Here is a 22,621-nt window from a genome sequence, read left to right as displayed (position 1 = left end):
CACTTACTCAAAGAGCCCGTATGAGCCTTTACAGTAGAAGCCTCAAACAAGTTTCTAAAGACTGTTGACATCTAGTGGAAGCCTTAGGAAGTGCAACATGACTAATATCCCACTGTATCTTCAATAGCGAATGAGTTGAAAAACGACCAACCTCAGATTTCCCACTTCCTGGTTGGATTTTGTCTCAGGTTTTTGCCTGCCATATGAGTTCTGTTATACTCACATACATCATTCAAACCGTTTTAGAAACTTCAGAGTGTTTTCTATCCAAATATATGAATAATATGCATATATTAGCAACTGGGGCTGAGTAGCATGCAGTTTACTCTGGGCACCTTATTCATCCAAGCAACTCATTACTGCCCCCAGCCATAAGAAGTTAAATTAATTTTGGTGTGTCACAAGTGCCTTTTCACAATTCAATCAAGCCCAACCCTACAGCCCTACAAAATACCATTTACTTCCTGTCAGAGGTAGTCAACAGCTAACAATGCAAGATGTGCACACAGTGTAGATCTGTGATAAAGGTTTACACTATCTAGCTATTCTTACTATTTCTGATAAGGTTATCTGTAGACTGTCTGCTTGACCTGAGGGACCATTGTTCTATTAATCCCTGAATGGGAAGTCTTATGGGGAGAACAATAAAGATCTAAGACAACATTCTCAATTTCAGCCTCCACCAAACTGCATGAAGATAAACCATTCAGGTCAAAATGATGAACCAAACAATATCCAATATACTGTAGATCCATTTGTCTTCATTCAGACGTCAACTCAGGCTCTAGCAGTCAATGTCTAGGTGAATGGGTTGGTTTATCACTGACCTAGCAGCTTAGGTTTTCCCTTGGGTCTGTGCTTGCCTCACCTGAGGGAAACGTTGCGCGGCATGACCCGACAGATCCAGAAATAGGAAGTTTCACGAATGAGCCAGGGCTCAGCTGGCGAAAGGCCTCAGGGTTTTAAATGTCGCCATGGCGATGACAAAATGCTAAGACCGCAGATGCTACTACAGTGCAGACCCCAGGCAGAAACATATTGTTTACTTACCACTGCCTTTTTACTGCCTGTAGGGATTTATGGAGATTCTCCAGGTTTGACCAAATGTTGGCGCTGTTTGACAGGCAGTATTCCTTGACAATCCAAAATCAAATTTGATTTGATTTAACAATAGCTGTCTTTTTGAACTCCTTTGCAGAAGTGAATAACATTCCTTACAATCACCTAAGATGCATTGTCAAGGTGCACAATGTGATTTTTAGTCTGGGAATAAGCTTAAAGTCCTACTCCAGTCACCTTTTCAGCTCATATCACCTGATTTTACTTAACAAAAGGCACATCTCAATAGGTGGTCCAGGTGTACTCTGACGTGGTGTGTGTGGCGGGGGGGGGGTCCTCCTTGTTCTCTATTGGGGGGAGGCCAATGACATCAGTGGGCACCATCAGGCCTCCTTGAATGTCCTACTCCATGAAGTTTGTACTTGTGTTTAAAAAAATAAATACCTATTTTGCTCAAAACATATATTTGTGTGTACGTTACTGTACTTAGACATAGGTACTTTTCCTGTTGAATATCCCATTTAAGCTGGGTTTGGTAAACCACCTTTGAAGTTGTTTCGTCTGGTCGGTCTTTGATCCATTTTTGTTTGGCGTTGCGAAATCAGTTTAATTACTGACATTTACTCTGGACTAATCTGTTTTCTCTGCATGATTTATTTAATGTCTACACTTATTCCTAACTGGTTATTGACCCGCTTATAACTCTATGTCCAGTAATTCTCTGACCATGTCGTGTGGGAGTCTCTTTAAAAGCACGACAATGGGCCCCGTTAAGGCATCAGCATGCATGCTTCAGTTCGGCTGGCACCCTTAAAAGACCTTCACTTGAAAAATGAGAAAAAAAGCATCAATAGTGCTGTTTGTTAATGTTTAGATGCCGTAGCCAGTATACACTTCCTCAAAATGGTCAGAATTAATCCAAGATAATTTAAGAAATCTCTTGTCTTTGGAAAATCGTCAAAATTATCTTAGTAGCACCTCTGACAAAGGCTGCCTTGACCTAATCCTGTAGGCCTCACCGGGCAGCATGAATAATGATGGCGATTGTATGACTCAAGCTAAAGAATTCCATAAGTTCAGCTCCGGCCAGTCGGAGAAAGATCATTAGCATATAATTGCATATGTAGCAGCCTTCAAGTGATTGCTCTTCTGAGTCTTTTAGCAATATGATAATGTATTCATAATAGGATATTCTGTAGCCTAGTATCAAGTACTTTCACTTAACTAAATGCATTTATTTTTACTTCTGTTTTCTTACATGCTTATCCACTGGTAGTGCAGACCTGTAAAATATTTTCTTTCCATGTTTTCAGCATCATCGTCTTGTTGATTTTAATCTCCTCTCTTCTCCTTCTTCAGGTTTGGACTGGTGTACATGGGGGAACAGCAAGTGGAATTCTGGGATGTTTGCGATGTCAGCGAAGGAACAGTAGGACTTGTATTTCTACAGGTAAGAACCCTAAGTCTTTGTCTGTTTCTGATATGGGTGCATGACTGACAGGAAGGAACACTGGGAATGGAACGGTATGCTCACACAAAACATGTCATAGCCATCCACCGTTTCTCCATTTGGTCTTAAAAACGATCTACGTAAGTTCACTGTCACACGTAGAAAGGAGTGAGCAGACATCCTGCCCAGATCATCCTGAAGACGATTTTGGACATTTATCTAGGTAGATAGTCTTATTTTAAAGAGGGCAGTGCCCAATGTGGCAACAGGAATAATCGTTTTGACTTTCTAGACATTCTCTCTAACTCATCTTAATTATGCAAATAGCTCAGGGCTTGGGATTGGAGTTTTCCACCCTCTGGTGACAAGTCCACTTCCATCGACCGCACCCCAACGCATTCAGCAGCTATTCCAAGTGTCGACGTCTGGTCCCAATTACCTCCCCAAACCAGAGGATTTGGCCGCTTTGAGGACCAAAGGGCCCTCCTACAGTAGCTTTTATCCGTTTGTTTTCATATTTCCCTTTGGTTAGCTTTCCTTCTCCTCTTCGCCTTTTTTGGCCCAGCCAAGGATTATTTTATTTCTTCCTCCCATGCTGACCTTGGTTATGTAAACTCTCCTCTTGATCCCCCTTTGATTCCACCCAGTCCAAGTTGCCACTTTGCCAGCTAGGAGCACTAGCTCCCACAAAGCCCAGTTTTTCGATTACGTTGTGGAATCGGATCAGGGACTATTTCTTCCCAGGCCGGCCGGGTGGGTGAAGGGGGGGAGGAAGTGGAGGGGTAGGATTGAAGCTGGGGGGTGGGTGCGTACGAGGAAGGAGTGTCGTTGTGTGTGTGTGTGAGCTGTTTACTCCTCCACTAACCTCTCCTCGTGGCCCTTGTGGCAAAGCAACCACCATTGTCACAGCAACCATTGTCACAACAACCATATCTGTTTTATTCCCATCTTTTTATTTCTGTCCTTACCCCATTATTAAACCTTTTCACACAAAAGGCAAACATTGAGGAAACGTTGAGGAAACGTTGGGGAAACACACCGGCCGTTCAGACCCTTTTCATCAGCACCCTTTGGACTCCCTCTATTCTAAGGCAACAGTTGTCACCGTGTCAGAAACACTTTGTTCTCACTTTAGTAAACCCTTTTCCGCTATTAGTCTTTCTCGTTACCCGGTTAGACAAATGCTCCGGAATCGCAGAAAACCTCCAGGAAACTTAAAGCAGACATTTGTCAGTGGCTCGTTGTCGCAGATTTTCACGGAGTAACCTTTTGTCTCCATTAGTTCCCTTACCTCTCAGTATGTTCCCTATGGCTGTAGCAGCCCTCAGCCAAGCCTGTGATTTGAGCTCTGTTTAAACAGTACCTCCTGTGGCCTTGGAGTGTGTGCCTCCTGAGTGTCTTATTATTGTCTACATTTTCACTGGGATTTGTCTGGGAGGGGACTGATTTTATGGTAACTATGTACACACACACACACACACACACACACACACACACACACACACACACACACACACACACACACACACACACACACACACAGTGATTTCTTGAGGGAGTGGTGTTTTGGTTGACTGCTGGGGCCTCCCCACGTCCAGCAGCTCTTCTGGTGCCCTGCCTCAGTTTGTTTTAGCCAGCTGCTCATCTCTCTCACAGACACCCATATTACAGGGAAATGATCAGACAGGGAAGACAGGAAACCAGCAGCCACACTACAGGGGAGGTGCCTGCCTGAATTTTACCCCCAGCAGAGACTCCCTGAACATCACACACCTGGTCTAGACACTAATATAACCACAGTGCTATAACAATCAGACCGTGTAATGGTGTCATTCAAAACCCATTGCACAATTTACTTTAGGATTGGTCTTTTAGGAACCATCAGCAACAGTACATATACTATGAGAGAGAATAGATACGATCAATTATGTTATTAAGGTACAGCAGATATGGGAATGTGTTGTTCTGAACTGTGTCCTGTGATTTGAGGGGTAGGGAAATGAGATGCAAAGTATGGCGGCTCTCAATCTGCTCAGTCTACTCACCATGTATTGTTTCAGTCAGGTCTATTGATTTAAAATGTAATTTTGTGTAACTGGTCTCCATGCTAAGAGCCATGATTGCAGCTTTGTTCCTTGTTTGGCAGTCCTGTTCAACTCCAAACTGACCATGGCAGGCAGTTTTGAAACCAAGCCTAAAGGAACAAATACCAAACCACTTCGGCACTCAGACTTGTGTAAACACACACACACACACACACACACACACACACACACACACACACACACACACACACACACACACACACACACACACACACACACACACACACACACACACACACTTTCACTGACGTTAGTATTGCTACGACCCTTGCCTTCAGGTCTCTGCAACAAAACCTTGAAGAAATTAGCCTAAAATTGTTTTATTCTGCTTTGCCTTCAGCCATGTCTTTCTGCATGACCATATTCACACCTGAAAGAGTTAATATTCAGCAGTCTCGATCTACATAGTCTCTTTGTAGAGTAAGGTGACTTTCCTTCAGCGACGGAGCAGTATTCATAACAAGCAGGCAGAAGTAATCAAATCATGTCCCTTTTAATCTCCGTCTAACAAACGATGTTCGGCTATAATGCATTTGGTCAAATCTAAGAAAGGGAGGGAGAGGTAAAACTCCTTCAGAGGTCGTCCTCCGTCCCCTGTCATCCAATGTCACCTCCATCCATCCCTCTCTTCTTCCCGCTCCGCAGAAACAGTCTGGAATCGTAGTCACCACTTGATTGTTTCTGTGACATTCACATGGCCTACTGTTGATGCTCCAGGGCTGTAGAGGAGACCTTTATCAATAATGTATTGTGTCTAATGCTCCGTTGCTCAAGTACAGAACATTCTACAGCGTATTAGACATGGGAGGGTTAGTGTTTTAAGATTTGGTTCCTCACCTTTGATGCGGTGGACTTAAATATCCTGCACTGTCAAAGAAAGGCTTTGAAATGGTAGAACTGGGTCAATCCCATGACAGTTTTACAACTGTGTGTACGGTTGGGCCAGCCCTGAAACGGCTCGCATAGAACCATTTCTGTGTTGCCAGTTGTTAGACCATAGTGTCTCAGTTGGTAGAGCAAAGCACTTGCAGCACCAAAGGTTTCGCATTCCTGCTTGGGTCACCTACAGTGCATTCGGAAACTATTCAGACCCCTTTTCCCACATTTTACGTTACAGCCTATTCTAAAATGGATTAAAATCGTTTCCCCCCCCTCATCAATCTACACACAATACCATATGACAAAACAAAAAACAGTTTTTAGACATTTTTGCAAATGTATTAAAAATAAAAATATGTTTTTACATATGTATTCAGACCCTTTACTCAGTACTTTTTTGAAGCACCGTGGGCAGCGATTACAGCCTAGAGTCTTCTTGGGTATGACGCTACAAGCTTGGCACACCTGTATTTGGGGAGTTTCTCTCATTCTTCTCTGCAGATCCTCTCAAACTTGTCAGATTGGATGGGGAGCGTCACTGCACAGCTATTTTCAAGCCTCTCCGGAGATGTTAGATCGGGTTCAAGTCCGGGCTCTGGCTTGGCGACTCGACGACATTCAGACTTGCCCCAAAGCCACTCCTGAGTTGTCTTGGCTGTGTGCTTAGGGTCGTTGTCCTGTTGGAAGGTGAACCTTCACTCTAATCTGAGGTACTGAGCGCACTAGAGCAAGTTTTCATCAAGGATATCTCTGTACTTTGCTCCGTTCATGTTTCCTTCGATCCTGAGTAGCCTCCCAGTCCATGCAGCTGAAAAACATCCCCACAGCATGATGCTGCCACCCTCATGCTTTACCGTAGGGATGGTGCCAGGCTTCCTCCAGATGTGACTGTTGGCATTCAGGCCAAAGAGGTCAATCTCAGTTTGATCAGACCAGAGAATCTTGTTTCTCATGGTCTGAGAGTCGTTAGGTGCCTTTTGGCAAACTCCAAGCTGGCTGTAGGATGCCTTTTTACATAAGAGTGCCTTCCATCTTCCCACTCTACCATACAGGCCTGATTGGCGGAGTGCTGCAGAGATGGTTGTCCTTCTGGAAGGTTCTCCCGTTTCCACAGAGGAACTATGGAGCTCTGTCAGAGTGACCATCGGGTTCACCTCCCTGACCAAGATACTTCTCCCTCAATTACTCATTTTGGCCAGGCGGCCAGCTCTAGGATGAGTCTTGGTGATTATAAACTTCTTCCATTCCATAATTATATTAATTTGCACAAATGTCTGAACCTATTTTCGCTTTGTCATGATGGGGTATTGTGTGAAGGTTTAGGAAAAACCATTTAATACATTTTATAATAAGGCTGTAACGTAACAAAATGTGGAAAAAGTGAAGGGTCTGAATACTTTCCGAACGCACCGTATAGATGTAAATGTATTCACGCATGGCTAAGTTGCTTTGGATAAAAACTTCTGCTAAATCTCATGTATTATGGTATACGCTCACCTACCCATTTATTTTTGTGTGCACCACCCCGTTCATGAAAATGGATCGCTCCTACAGACAGAGAGTCATGTGGCCTTTGCTTGCTATATAAAGCAGGCAGACGGGCATTGAGGCCTGAACGTTAGAATGGGTAAAACTAAGCAACTTTGAGTGTGGCATGATCGTCGGTGACCGGCACGGCGAGTCCAGTATCTCAGAAAAGGCTGTCCTCCTGGACTTTTGACACACGACAGTGTCTAGAGTTCACAGAGACTGGCGCGACAAACAAAACATCCAGTCAGCGGCAGTCCTGGGGGCGAAAACAGCTGGTTGATGAAAGGGGTCGAAGCAGTATGGCAAGAATGGTACAAGCTAACAGGCGGACCCCAAACAGACATAGGAGCAGTACAACAGGGGTGTGCAGACCTGCATCTCAGCACAACTCGTCGCTGAAATAGCCAAATCTACTTATTTTGAAGGGGTGTCCACACCTTTTTCTGTGTGTTCATTCACATTGCTCATATTTTGCCCAGATATTCATTTGGAAATGACCTGGACTTCCTAAGAATGAGATGTACCAAATATGAAATTCATGGCAGATATTGTGTAGTGTGAAAGCCACTTAACATACAGTACAGTCTCTTGAGGATTTGGATTAATGCATCCAGGGTCCAGTCCTGGAACTCTGTAAGACATCTAGTAGTTTAACACTGTATGAGCTATTCAGCTGTTCATTCAGCCATTTCTTTCTGATTTAGCTTCCTACATATGTTCAAATGTTACTCCAGAAATACTTCGATAGGGGTTGGATTGTGCCCTTGGCAGCTCAACTGGGTCACAGCTTGCATTGTGGTTGGTTTTGCTATTCAAATGTATTAATATGGGAAAATGTCCCGACCTTGCAGAACGACCGCTGTGGTTTTGTTCGCCTTGGTTTATTTGTTTGTGGGTTGGTCTTTGTTGTTTTAGGGCTGTGCGGATCTATGAAGACTTTCTAGTCTGTTTTGGTTGAGCTTAAAATATTTATCTGGAATGTTCTCCATGGGAAATTAAATAATGAATGTTAAATGTGTCTTAAAAGAAAACTGTAGCATTTTCTCTATATACAGTAATCAATAATGTATATATCCCTAAACAATTAGTTAATTGTTTTAGATGTTGCTTCAATATATCCACAACATTTCCCCTACCTCATGATGCCATCTATTTTGTGAATTGCACCAGTCCCTCCTGCAGCAAAGCACCCCCACAACATGATGCTGCCACCCACGTGCTTCACGGTTGGGATGGTGTTCTTCGGCTTGCAAGCCTCCCCCTTTTTCCTCCAAACATAATGATGGTCATTATGGCCAAACAGTTATATTTTTGTTTCATCAGTCCAGAGGACATTTCTCCAAAAAGTACGATCTTTGTCCCCATGTGCAGTTGCAAACCGTAGTCTGGCTTTTTAATGGCGGTTTTGGAGCAGTGGCTTCTTCCTTGCTGAGCGGCCTTTCAGGTTATGTCGATATAGGACTCGTTTTACTGTGGATATAGATACTTTTGTACCGGTTTCCTCCAGCATCTTCACAAGGATTGCTGTTGTTCTGGGATGAATTTGCACTTTTTGCACCAAAGTACGTTCATCTCTAGGAGACAGAACTCCTTTCTGAGTGGTATGACTGCTGCGTGGTCCCATGGTGTTTATACTTGCATACTATTGTTTGTACAGATGAATGTGGTACCTTCAGGTGTTTGGAAATTGCTCCCAAGGATGAACCAGACTTGTGTAGGTCTTGGCTGATTTCTTTTGATTTTCCCATGATGTCAAGCAAAGAGACACTGAGTTTGAAGGTAGGCCTTGAAATACGTTCACAGGTACACCTCCAATTGACCCAAATGATGTCAATTAGCCTATCAGAAGCTTCTAAAGCCATGACATCAATTTCTGGAATTTTCCAAGCTGTTTAACGGCACAGTCAACTTAGTGTATGTAAACTTCTGACCCACTGGAATGGTGATACAGTCAATTATAAGTGAAATAATCTCTGTTAATTTAAAAAAAAAAAATTTTTTTTGATTTTACCTTTATTTAACCAGGCAAGTTCAGGGGCAGAACGACAGATTTGTACCGTGTCAGCTCGGGGGTTTGAACTCGCAACCTTCCGGTTACTAGTCCAACGCTCTAACCACTAGGCTACGCTGCCGCCCATAATAACAATAGTAGGTAAAATTACTTGTCATTCACAAAGTAGATGTCCTAACCGACTTGCCAAAACTATAGTTTGTAAACAAGAAATGTGTGGAGTGGTTGTAAAACAAGTTTTAATGACTCCAACCTAAGTTTATGTAAACCTTCGACTTCAACTGTAGACGGCCTGATGATATTGGGGCATTTTTCAGTGGTCTTCAGAAAATCTAGATTTATTTAGTCTTTCCCCTCAATCTTGATCCTGACGTTCACCTCTTCTCTCATTACCCAATCTTTACTTCCTTCCCTCTCCATCCATCCTCACCCCGGAGATCGACGGAGGAGAGTACATGGGGAGAAAGACTGAGGAAGAAGCAGAGACGCAGGAGGGAGGGAGTGCGAGAAAGAGGGGCAAGGCTAAGACAATTGTAGACAGTAAAAATACAATGAAAGACAGGGACATAAGGACAAAGCGAGAGACGGTCAGAGAGAGAACCTAATCAAGAGAAACCAAGCTGTTAAAAGGAGAGCTAGAATGTGCAGAAGATCTATGGTCTCCGGCTGACTGGGGAATCCCCACAGGTACAGCGCTATAGTTATACAAACATGGGCCTGATCAGTAATGGTCTCCGGCTGACTGGGGAATCCCCACAGTTACAGTGCTATAGTTATACAAAGATGGGCCTGATCAGTAATGGTCTCCGGCTGACTGGGGAATCCCCACAGGTACAGCGCTATAGTTATACAAACATGGGCCTGATCAGTAATGGTCTCCGGCTGACTGGGGAATCCCTACAGGTACAGCGCTATAGTTATACAAACATGGGCCTGATCAGTAATGGACGCAGGTCCCCAAGTACTTAGCCTGGACACAAATAAACACACACTCACTCACTCTGCTATTCTCATGGGGAGTTAATGCAAGTTGACAAATTGGGACATGTCCCCTCTTGCTCCATGCTCTAGCCTCAGACAGGCCTCTCCAATTAGAGAGGGTCATATGAATACTTATGGGCCACTCAACCTGGGTCATATGAGGACTTCAGGAAGCCGTAATTAAGTTTTATTAGTTTGATTTACTGTATGTGAAAATGGCCCGTGTGAGTGAGGTGGGTAGCTGTCATAGTGCCATGCCAAGGGTTGTTTCTACCTGATAATAAAGGCAACGGGGATTTGGGGCAGTTGGGTGTGCAGACATTATTTTGTCATGGCTGGTCAGGAATCTGGACTGTTTTCAGTGTGTTGATACGCTGTTATGAATACCGTCTTTGATTGTATCTCATGGACTGCTGAACAAGGCTCTCCTAACGAGGCTGCACCGCGGTGAAGAGATTAATGAAGACACTAGGGAATTGGAGGAGCAGAAGGTGGGCCAAAAAATGTGTGTAATTATCAGTCTCAGCATCTGTTACCGGACTTTATTTCTTTCTTTTTTAACACAAAGATCCAAGGGTCTGCTTTAGGAGAACGTAGCCTCTCTTCATCGTTGTCCAGTGCCAGAATTACTTTTCATAGAACCCTCCTCAAAATCCCTTTGAAAGCTCTGATCAACACATTAATAGTCATTTACTTTCTAAAAAATGGTGTATAGAGAAACCAACAGTCTACTTTAGCATGTTGGTGTGAATGATATGTCCACAGTGGTTACTTCAGCTATGTGGCATGGCCTGGCAGGACGGTGTATAGTTAGATATACACTGTCTGGACATGCTAGTTAGATAGCATGTCCAAACACAGTATAGTTAGATGGCATATCCAGGCTAGTGTATATAGTTAGATGGCATGTCCAGGCTAGTGTATATAGTCAGATGGCATGTCCAGGCTAGTGTATATAGTCAGATGGCATGTCCAGGCTAGTGTATATAGTTAGATGGCATGTCCAGGCTAGTATATATAGTTAGATGGCATGTCCAGGCTAGTATATATAGTTAGATGGCATGTCCAGGCTAGTGTATATATTTTTTTTTATTTTTTTATTTCACCTTTATTTAACCAGGTAGGCTAGTTGAGAACAAGTTCTCATTTGCAACTGCGACCTGGCCAAGATAAAGCATAGCAGTGTGAACAGACAAGAGTTACACATGGAGTAAACAATTAGCAAGTCAATAACACAGTAGAAAAAAATGGGCAGTCTATATACAATGTGTGCAAAAGGCATGAGGAGGTAGGCGAATAATACAATTTTGCAGATTAACACTGGAGTGATAAATGATCAGATGGGCATGTACAGGTAGAGATATTGGTGTGCAAAAGAGCAGAAAAGTAAATAAATAAAAACAGTATAAAAACAGTATGGGAATGAGGTAGGTGAAAAAGGGTGAGCTATTTACCTATAGACTATGTACAGCTGCAGCGATCGGTTAGCTGCTCGGATAGCTGATGTTTGAAGTTGGTGAGGAGATAAAAGTCTCCAACTTCAGCGATTTTTGCAATTCGTTCCAGTCACAGGCAGCAGAGTACTGGAACGAAAGGCGGCCAAATGAGGTGTTGGCTTTAGGGATGATCAGTGAGATACACCTGCTGGAGCGCGTGCTACGGATGGGTGTTGCCATCGTGACCAGTGAACTGAGATAAGGCGGAGCTTTACCTAGCATGGACTTGTAAATGACCTGGAGCCAGTGGGTCTGGCGACGAATATGTAGTGAGGGCCAGCCGACTAGAGCATACAAGTCGCAGTGGTGGGTGGTATAAGGTGCTTTAGTGACAAAACGGATGGCACTGTGATAGACTGCATCCAGTTTGCTGAGTAGAGTGTTGGAAGCCATTTTGTAGATGACATCGCCGAAGTCGAGGATCGGTAGGATAGTCAGTTTTACTAGGGTAAGCTTGGCAGCGTGAGTGAAGGAGGCTTTGTTGCGGAATAGAAAGCCGACTCTGGATTTGATTTTTGATTGGAGATGTTTGATGTGAGTCTGGAAGGAGAGTTTGCAGTCTAGCCAGACACCTAGGTACTTATAGATGTCCACATATTCAAGGTTGGAACCATCCAGGGTGGTGATGCTAGTCGGGCATGCGGGTGCAGGCAGCGATCGGTTGAAAAGCATGCATTTGGTTTTACTCGCGTTTAAGAGCAGTTGGAGGCCACGGAAGGAGTGCTGTATGGCATTGAAGCTCGTTTGGAGGTTTGATAGCACAGTGTCCAATGACGGGCCGAAAGTATATAGAATGGTGTCGTCTGCGTAGAGGTGGATCAGGGAATCGCCCGCAGCAAGAGCAACATCATTGATATATACAGAGAAAAGAGTCGGCCCGAGAATTGAACCCTGTGGCACCCCCATAGAGACTGCCAGAGGACCGGACAGCATGCCCTCTGATTTGACACACTGAACTCTGTCTGCAAAGTAATTGGTGAACCAGGCAAGGCAGTCATCCGAAAAACCGAGGCTGTTGAGTCTGCCGATAAGAATTTGGTGATTGACAGAGTCGAAAGCCTTGGCGAGGTCGATGAAGACTGCTGCACAGTACTGTCTTTTATCGATGGCGGTTATGATATCATTTAGTACCTTGAGTGTGGCTGAGGTGCACCCGTGACCGGCTCGGAAACCAGATTGCACAGCGGAGAAGGTACGGTGGGATTCGAGATGGTCAGTGACCTGTTTGTTGACTTGGCTTTCGAAGACCTTAGATAGGCAGGGCAGGATGGATATAGGTCTATAGCAGTTTGGGTCCAGGGTGTCTCCTCCTTTGAAGAGGGGATGACTGCGGCAGCTTTCAATCCTTGGGGATCTCAGACGATATGAAAGAGAGGTTGAACAGGCTGGTAATAGGGGGTTGCGACAATGGCGGCAGATAGTTTCAGAAATAGCGGGTCCAGATTGTCAAGCCCAGCTGATTTGTACGGGTCCAGGTTTTGCAGCTCTTTCAGAACATCTGCTATCTGGATTTGGGTAAAGGAGAACCTGGAGAGGCTTGGGTGAGGAACTACGGGGGGGGCGGAGCTGTTGGCCGAGGTTGGAGTAGCCAGGCGGAAGGCATGGCCAGCCGTTGAGAAGTGCTTATTGAAGTTTTCGATAATCATGGATTTATCGGTGGAGACCGTGTTTCCTAGCCTCAGTGCAGTGGGCAGCTGGGAGGAGGTGCTCTTGTTCTCCATGGACTTCACAGTGTCCCAGAACTTTTTGGAGTTGGAGCTACAGGATGCAAACTTTTGCCTGAAGAAGCTGGCCTTAGCTTTCCTGACTGACTGCGTGTATTGGTTCCTGACTTCCTGAACAGTTGCATATCACGGGGCTATTCGATGCTATTGCAGTCCGCCACAGGATGTTTTTGTGCTGGTCGAGGGCAGTCAGGTCTGGAGTGAACCAAGGGCTGTATCTGTTCTTGGTTCTGCATTTTTGAACGGAGCATGCTTATCCAAAATGGTGAGGAAGTTACTTTTAAAGAATGACCAGGCATCCTCAACTGACGGGATGAGGTCAATGTCCTTCCAGGATACACGGGCCAGGTCGATTAGAAAGGCCTGCTCACAGAAGTGTTTTAGGGAGCGTTTGACAGTGATGAGGGTGGTCGTTTGACTGCGGCTCCGTGGCGGATACAGGCGATGAGGCAGTGATCGCTGAGATCCTGGTTGAAGACAGCGGAGGTATATTTGGAGGGCCAGTTGGTCAGGATGACGTCTATGAGGGTGCCCTTGTTTACAGAGTTAGGGTTGTACCTGGTGGGTTCCTTGATGATTTGCGTGAGATTGAGGGCATCTAGCTTAGATTGTAGGACTGCCGGGGTGTTAAGCATATCCCAGTTTAGGTCACCTAACAGGACAAACTCTGAAGCTAGATGGGGGCGATCAATTCACAAATGGTGTCCAGGGCACAGCTGGGAGCTAACGGGGGTCGGTAGCAGGCGGCAACAGTGAGAGACTTGTTTCTGGAGAGAGTAATTTTCAAAATTAGTAGTTCAAACTGTTTGGGTATGGACCTGGAAAGTATGACATTACTTTGCAGGCTATCTCTGCAGTAGACTGCGACTCCGCCCCCTTTGGCAGTTCTATCTTGACGGAAGATGTTATAGTTGGGTATGGAAATCTCTGAATTTTTGGTGGCCTTCCTGAGCCAGGATTCAGACACGGCAAGGACATCAGGGTTAGCAGAGTGTGCTAAAGCAGTGAGTAAAACAAACTTAGGGAGGAGGCTTCTGATGTTGACATGCATAAAACCAAGACTTTTCGATCACAGAAGTCAACAAATGAGGGTACCTGGGGACATGCAGGGCCTGGGTTTACCTCCACATCACCCGCGGAACAGAGAAGGAGTAGTATGAGGGTGCGGCTAAAGGCTATCAAAACTGGTCGCCTAGAGCGTTGGGGGCAGAGGATAAGAGGAGCAGGTTTCTGGGCATGGTAGAATATATTCAGGGCATAATGCGCAGACAGGGGTATGGTGGGGTGCGGGTACAGCGGAGGTAAGCCCAGGCACTGGGTGATGATGAGAGAGGTTGTATCTCTGGACATGCTGGTTGTAATGGGTGAGGTCACCGCATGTGTGGGGGGTGGGACAAAGGAGGTAACAGGGGTATGCAGAGTGGATCTAGGGGCTCCATTGTGAACTAAAACAATGATAACTAACCTGAACAACAGTATACAAGGCATATTGACATTTGGGAGAGACATACAGCGAGGCATACAGTAATCACAGGTGTTGAATTGGGAAAGCTAGCTAAAAACAGTAGGCGAGGCTAATCAGCTAGCACAACAAACAGCAGGTAAAATGGCGTTGACTAGGCAACTGGGTCGACAGATAAAACAAACAAGCAGAATGGAGTACCGTGATTAATGGACAGTCCAGCGTGCGTCAGCTATGTAGCCAAGAGATCAGTGTCCAGGGGGCAGCGGTGGATGGGCAGGGAAGCTGGGCTGGCGAGTGTTATCCAGGTTTTTTTTTTTTTTTAAAACTAACAATGACTAAATAGCTAGTTAGCTGGTTAGCGTCTGGAGGTTCTTGAGTGTGTCATAAAAATAAAATAAAAATTAAAGGTGATAGCGATTCCGTATCACAGTGGGTGAGGCAGGTTTCCGGAAGGTATAAACAAAATAAAAATCAAAGAGAGATAGAAAGTAAATGGGTTCAGAGTGTTTAGAACGCAGTGAGCCAGATGGTTAGCAGGCCTGTGCTAACAAGCTAACAGTTCGTAGGCCCGGGCTAGACAAGCTAACCGTTAGCAGGCCGAATTAGCAAGCAGGGAGATAGCGAGGGCTAGAGAGCTAACCTTTGGGGACGTCGCGATGGGGTGAGTCTGTTTATTCCTCTTCTTGCGGTGACATCGACAGACCGGTCGTGGGCCCGGGTAATTGTAGCCCAGGAGTATGCTACAGGAGCTCTAGTGCGCTGGGTGAGCTGGAGACACAGCGTTTCAGAAAGCTCGCGGGCCTTGGCCAGCAGATGGATCTTTGGCGATGTCGCAACGAAAAAGCCTGTTGAAACCACCTCGGACGATTATGTCGGCGGACCAGTCGTGATGGATCGGCGGGGCTCCGTGTCGGCAGTAAAGGGTCCAGGCCAATTGGCAAAAGAGGTATTGTTGGGCCTCTTCGGCTAGTCGGGAGATGGGCTTAGCTCAAGGCTAAGTCAGATGGCATGTCCAGGCTAGTGTATATAGTCAGATGGCATGTCCAGGCTAGTGTATATAGTTAGATGGCATGTCCAGGCTAGTGTATATAGTCAGATGGCATGTCCAGGCTAGTGTATAGTTAGATGGCATGTCCAGGCTAGTGTATATAGTCAGATGGCATGTCCAGGCTAGTGTATATAGTTAGATGGCATGTCCAGGCTAGTATATATAGTCAGATGGCATGTCCAGGCTAGTGTATAGTTAGATGGCATGTCCAGGCTAGTATATATAGTCAGATGGCATGTCCAGGCTAGTGTATAGTTAGATGGCATGTCCAGGCTAGTATATATAGTCAGATGGCATGTCCAGGCTAGTGTATAGTTAGATGGCATGTCCAGGCTAGTGTATATAGTCAGATGGCATGTCCAGGCTAGTGTATATAGTGAGATGGCATGTCCAGGCTAGTGTATATAGTCAGATGGCATGTCCAGGCTAGTGTATATAGTTAGATGGCATGTCCAGGCTAGTGTATATAGTCAGATGGCATGTCCAGGCTAGTGTATATAGTTAGATGGCATGTCCAGGCTAGTGTATATAGTCAGATGGCATGTCCAGGCTAGTGTATATAGTTAGATGGCATGTCCAGGCTAGTGTATAGTCAGATGGCATGTCCAGGCTAGTGTATATAGTTAGATGGCATGTCCAGGCTAGTGTATATAGTCAGATGGCATGTCCAGGCTAGTGTATATAGTTAGATGGCATGTCCAGGCTAGTATATATAGTTAGATGGCATGTCCAGGCTAGTGTATATAGTTAGATGGCATGTCCAGGCTAGTGTATATAGTTAGATGGCATGTCCAGGCTAGTGTATAGTCAGATGGCATGTCCAAACAGAGTATAGTTAGATAGCATGTCGAGGCTAGTGTATGTATAGTCAGATGGCATGTCGAGGCTAGTGTATAGTTAGATGGCATGTCCACGCTAGTGTATATAGTTAGATGGCATGTCCAGGCTAGTGTATAGTTAGATGGCATGTCCAGACTGGTGTATATAGTTAGACAGCATGTCCAGACTGGTGTATATAGGTAGATAGCATGGCATGTCCAGGCTAGTGTATATAGGTAGATAGCATGGCATGTCCAGACTAGTGTATATAGTTAGATGGCATGTCCAGGCTAGTGTATATAGTTAGATGGCATGTCCAGGCTAGTGTATATAGTTAGATAGCATGGCATGTCCAGGCTAGTGTATATAGTTAGATGGCATGTCCAGGCTAGTGTATATAGTTAGATAGCATGGCATGTCTAGGCTAGTGTATATAGTTAGATAGCATGGCATGTCCAGACTAGTGTATATAGGTAGATAGCATGGCATGTCCAGACTAGTGTATATAGGTAGATAGCATGGCATGTCCAGGCTAGTGTATATAGGTAGATAGCGTGGCATGTCCAGGCTAGTGTATATAGTTAGATAGCGTGGCATGTCCAGGCTTGTGTATATAGGTAGATAGCATGGCATGTCCAGGCTTGTGTATATAGGTAGATAGCATGGCATGTCCAGGCTTGTGTATATAGGTAGATAGCATGGCATGTCCAGGCTTGTGTATATAGGTAGATAGCATGGCATGTCCAGGCTTGTGTATATAGGTAGATAGCATGGCATGTCCAGGCTTGTGTATATAGGTAGATAGCATGGCATGTCCAGGCTTGTGTATATAGGTAGATAGCATGGCATGTCCAGGCTTGTGTATATAGGTAGATAGCATGGCATGTCCAGGCTTGTGTATATAGGTAGATAGCATGGCATGTCCAGGCTTGTGTATATAGGTAGATAGCATGGCATGTCCAGGCTTGTGTATATAGGTAGATAGCATGGCATGTCCAGGTAGGTGGGTGGGTGTGGATCAATGCCCCTTCTAGATCTGCCCATCAGTGTTACCAGAAAAGAGTGTGACAAATCATCTGTGTCTACATGAGGTTATAGTGACCCTGTGGGGACCGAGGTCCATACTGTGTCTGTGTGGGTAGGTTTACATTTGTGGTTGTGTGTGTGCATGTGCGCTCCCCGCTCCCCTTTTCTTTAAGCTTCCAACATCCCACCAAACCTCCACACACACAGAGTCCTATTTGTGGTCAGCAGTCGGGGGCTGGGGTGCTGGAGCGGTGTCTATTGTGTTTTAAATAGAGCTGATTGGAACAGAAGGAATAAGAACCCCCCTCTTCTCATACACTAGAGCTGGGATGATAAACTGAAAATGATTGATACAGACCGAACTGACTATTTATCGAGGACATTTTTCTGATATCGATAATAATGATTAGTGGCCTAAAGGAATGTGACGTTTCAAATCAAATCAAATTTTATTTGTCACATACACATGCTTAGCAGATGTTAATGTGAGTGTAGCGAAATGCTTGTTTGATATGAAGTCTGTTAATATGGGCTATTGCTAACTGGACAATTGATAGCTACAATATTCAAGTAGTAGTTTTAAGGGTGACGTAAGAAAAACTAACTGGTGCACATTAATGTGATGAATTTATTGTTCAATTTATTGTTATCATGATAATTCAGTCTTCAATTGCTCAGTCTTTCTGTTTTTCTTTCATTTTCTTGGTCTTCCTGTGCGTCTCTCTCTCTTACTATCCTCTCGCTCTCTCTCTCTTACTATCCTCTCGCTCTCTCTCTCTTACTATCCTCTCGCTCTCTCTCTCTTACTATCCTCTCGCTCTCTCTCTCTTACTATCCTCTCGCTCTCTCTCTCTTACTATCCTCTCGCTCTCTCTCTCTTACTATCCTCTCGCTCTCTCTCTCTCTTACTATCCTCTCGCTCTCTCTCTCTTACTATCCTCTCGCTCTCTCTCTCTTACTATCCTCTCGCTCTCTCTCTCTTACTATCCTCTCGCTCTCTCTCTCTTACTATCCTCTCGCTCTCTCTCTCTTACTATCCTCTCGCTCTCTCTCTCTTACTATCCTCTCGCTCTCTCTCTCTTACTATCCTCTCGCTCTCTCTCTCTTACTATCCTCTCGCTCTCTCTCTCTTACTATCCTCTCGCTCTCTCTCTCTTACTATCCTCTCGCTCTCTCTCTCTTACTATCCTCTCGCTCTCTCTCTCTTACTATCCTCTCGCTCTCTCTCTCTTACTATCCTCTCGCTCTCTCTCTCTTACTATCCTCTCGCTCTCTCTCTTACTATCCTCTCGCTCTCTCTCTCTACTATCCTCTCGCTCTCTCTCGCTACTATCCTCTCGCTCTCTCTCTCTTACTATCCTCTCGCTCTCTCTCTCTCTATTTTACTATCCTCTCGCTCTCTCTCTCTCTCTCTCTTACTATCCTCTCGCTCTCTCTCTCTCTCTCTCTTACTATCCTCTCGCTCTCTCTCTCTCTCTCTCTTACTATCCTCTCGCTCTCTCTCTCTCTCTCTCTCTTACTATCCTCTCTCTCTCTCTCTCTCTCTCTCTCTTTCTATCCTCTCTCTCTCTCTCTCTCTCTCTCTCTTACTATCCTCTCGCTCTCTCTCTCTCTCTCTCTCTTACTATCCTCTCGCTCTCTCTCTCTCTCTCTCTTACTATCCTCTCGCTCTCTCTCTCTCTCTCTCTTACTATCCTCTCGCTCTCTCCCTCTCTCTTACTATCCTCTCGCTCTCTCTCTCTCTCTTACTATCCTCTCGCTCTCTCTCTCTCTTACTATCCTCTCGCTCTCTCTCTCTCTCTTACTATCCTCTCGCTCTCTCTCTCTCTCTTACTATCCTCTCGCTCTCTCTCTCTCTCTTACTATCCTCTCGCTCTCTCTCTCTCTCTTACTATCCTCTCGCTCTCTCTCTCTCTCTTTCTATCCTCTCGCTCTCTCTCTCTCTCTTACTATCCTCTCGCTCTCTCTCTCTCTCTTACTATCCTCTCGCTCTCTCTCTCTCTCTTACTATCCTCTCGCTCTCTCTCTCTCTCTTACTATCCTCTCGCTCTCTCTCTCTCTCTCTTACTATCCTCTCGCTCTCTCTCTCTCTCTTACTATCCTCTCGCTCTCTCTCTCTCTCTTACTATCCTCTCGCTCTCTCTCTCTCTCTTACTATCCTCTCGCTCTCTCTCTCTCTCTCTTACTATCCTCTCGCTCTCTCTTACTATCCTCTCGCTCTCTCTCTCTCTCTCTATCCTCTCGCTCTCTCTTACTCTCTCTCTCTCTCTCTCTCTTACTATCTCTCTCTCTCTCTCTCTTACTATCCTCTCTCTCTCTCTCTCTCTCTCTCTCTCTCTTACTATTCTCTCTCTCTCTCTTACTATCCTCTCTCTCTCTCTCTCTCTCTCTTACTATCCTCTCTCTCTCTCGTACTATCCTCTGTCAATTCAATTCAAGGGTCTTTATTGGCATGGGAAACGTGTTAACATTGCCAAAGCAAGTGAGGTAGATAATATATAAAGTTATATATATATATGCAGAATTCTGCGTGCAGTCTCAATTTGGTGTTTGTCCAATTTTGTGAAGTCTTGGTTGGTGAGCGGACCCCAGACCTCACACCCATAAAGGGCAATGGGCTTTGTCTGATTCAAGTATTTTTAGCCAGATCCTAATTGGTGTGTTGAATTTTGTGTTCCTTTTGATGACATAGAATGCCCTTTTTGCCTTGTCTCATCATTCACAGCTTTGTGGAAGTTACCTGTGGCGCTGATGTTTAGGACAAGGTATGTATAGTTTTTTGTGTGCTCTAGGGCAATGTTGTCTAGATGGAATTTGTATTTGTGGTCCTGGCGACTGCACCTTTTTTGGAACACCATTATTTTGGTCTTACTGAGATTTACTGTCAGGGCCCAGATCTGGCAGAATCTGTGCAGAATATCTAGGTGCTGCTGTAGGCCCTCCTTGGGTGGTGACAGAAGCACCAGATCAGAAGCAAACAGTAGACATTTGACTTCAGATGCTCGTAGGGTGAGGCCGGGTGCTGCAGACTTTTCTAGTGCCTGTGCCAATTTGTTGATATATACAGTGGGGCAAAAAAGTATTTAGTCAGCCACCAGTTGTGCAACTTCTCCCACTTAAAAAGATGAGGCCTGTAATTTTCATCATAGGTCCACTTCAACTGTGACAGACAAAATGAGAAGAAAAAAATATCCAGAAAATCACATTGTAGGATTTTTTTATTAATTTATTTGCAAATTATGGTGGAAAATAAGTATTTGGTCACCTACAAACAAGCAAGATTTCTGGCTCTCACAGACATGTAACCGCTTCTTTAAGAGGCTCCTCTGTCCTCCACTCATTACCTGTATTAATGGCACCTGTTTGAACTTGTTATCAGTACAAAAGACACCTGTCCACAACCTCAAACAGTCACACTCCAAACTCCACTATGGCCAAGACCAAAGAGCTGTCAAAGGACACCAGAAACAAAATTGTAGACCTGCACCAGGCTGGGAAGACTGAATCTGCAATAGGTAAGCAGCTTGGTTTGAAGAAATCAACTGTGGGAGCAATTATTAGGAAGAATGGAAGACATGGGGCTCCACGCAAGATCTCACCCCGTGGGGTCAAAATGATCACAAGAATGGTGAGCAAAAATCCCAGAACCACACGGGGGACCTAGTGAATGACCTGCAGAGAGCTGGGACCAAAGTAACAAAGCCTACCATCAGTAACACACTACGCCTCCAGGGAATCCTGCAGTGCCAGATGTGTCCCCCTGCTTAAGCCAGTCCATGTCCAGGCCCGTCTGAAGTTTGCTAGAGAGCATTTGGATGATCCAGAAGAAGATTGGGAGAATGTCATATGGTCAGATGAAACCAAAATATAACTTTTTGGTAAAAACTCAACTCGTCGTGTTTGGAGGACAAAGAATGCTGAGTTGCATCCAAAGAACACCATACCTACTGTGAAGCATGGTGGTGGAAACATCATGCTTTGGGGCTGTTTTTCTGCAAAGGGACCAGGACGACTGATCCGTGTAAAGGAAATAATGAATGGGGCCATGTATCGTGAGATTTTGAGTGAATACAAGGGCATTGTATATGAAACGTGGCTGGGTTTTTTAGCATGACAATGATCCCAAACACACCGCCCGGGCAACGAAGGAGTGGCTTCGTAAGAAGCATTTCAAGGTCCTGAAGTGGCCTAGCCAGTCTCCAGATCTCAACCCCATAGAAAATCTTTGGAGGGAGTTGAAAGTCCGTGTTGCCCAGCAACAGCCCCAAAACATCACTGCTCTACAGGAGATCTGCATGGAGGAATGGGCCAAAATACCAGCAACAGTGTGAAAACCTTGTGAAGACTTACAGAAAACGTTTGACCTCCGTCATTGCCAACAAAGGGTATATAACAAAGTATTGAGAAACTTTTGTTATTGACCAAATACTTAATTTCCACCATAATTTGCAAATAAATTCATAAAAATCCTACAATGTGATTTTCAGGATTTTTTTCCCCCTTCTTATTTTGTCTGTCATAGTTGAAGTTTACCTATGATGAAAATTACAGGCCTCATCTTTTTAATTGGGAGAACTTGCACAATTGGTGGCTGACTAAATACTTTTTTGCCCCACTGTATGTCTCTCTCTCTCTCTCTCTATCCTCCAGTCTCTCTCTCTCAATTCAATTGACTTTATTGACATGGTAATTTCATTATTACTTACATTGTCAAAGTTTTCATATCGCAAAATAAAATATATATATAAAATATATATTGATATATAAATAAATGGTGGGACCAACATCAATAATAATAGTAGTAGTGGACATGGGATTATCATTAACAACAACTTCAACATATTAATGGGAAAAACAATACATTAAAGCAATGGTAGTAGACCAGTGTCAACATGACTGAGAAGACACATGACGTGGTATGAAAGACAAAACAAAACGACATGGGAAATATAATCGACATTACTTTGCACTTTTCACTGGCTGTCCCTCAGGTTGTAGCAGGAGGACACATATTTGGCTGCCAAAACT

General features: G+C 44.6%; 1 protein-coding gene across 1 annotated transcript in view; it reads left to right on the top strand.

Moving 5' to 3' along the window:
• The window catches only part of LOC118399713 (plexin-B1-like), a 224,498-nt gene that overhangs the window by 38,951 nt on the left and 162,926 nt on the right, over positions 1 to 22,621 (top strand). Inside the window, 1 exon segment of the mRNA XM_052473962.1 lies at positions 2,419 to 2,509. The gene's annotated coding sequence lies outside the window, so the exon portion shown is untranslated.

Source organism: Oncorhynchus keta, chromosome 21, assembly GCF_023373465.1.
Source record: "Oncorhynchus keta strain PuntledgeMale-10-30-2019 chromosome 21, Oket_V2, whole genome shotgun sequence".
Lineage (NCBI taxonomy): Eukaryota > Metazoa > Chordata > Actinopteri > Salmoniformes > Salmonidae > Oncorhynchus > Oncorhynchus keta.
Note: the sequence above shows the minus strand (reverse complement) of the source record. Positions and strands in the feature narration are given on the sequence as shown.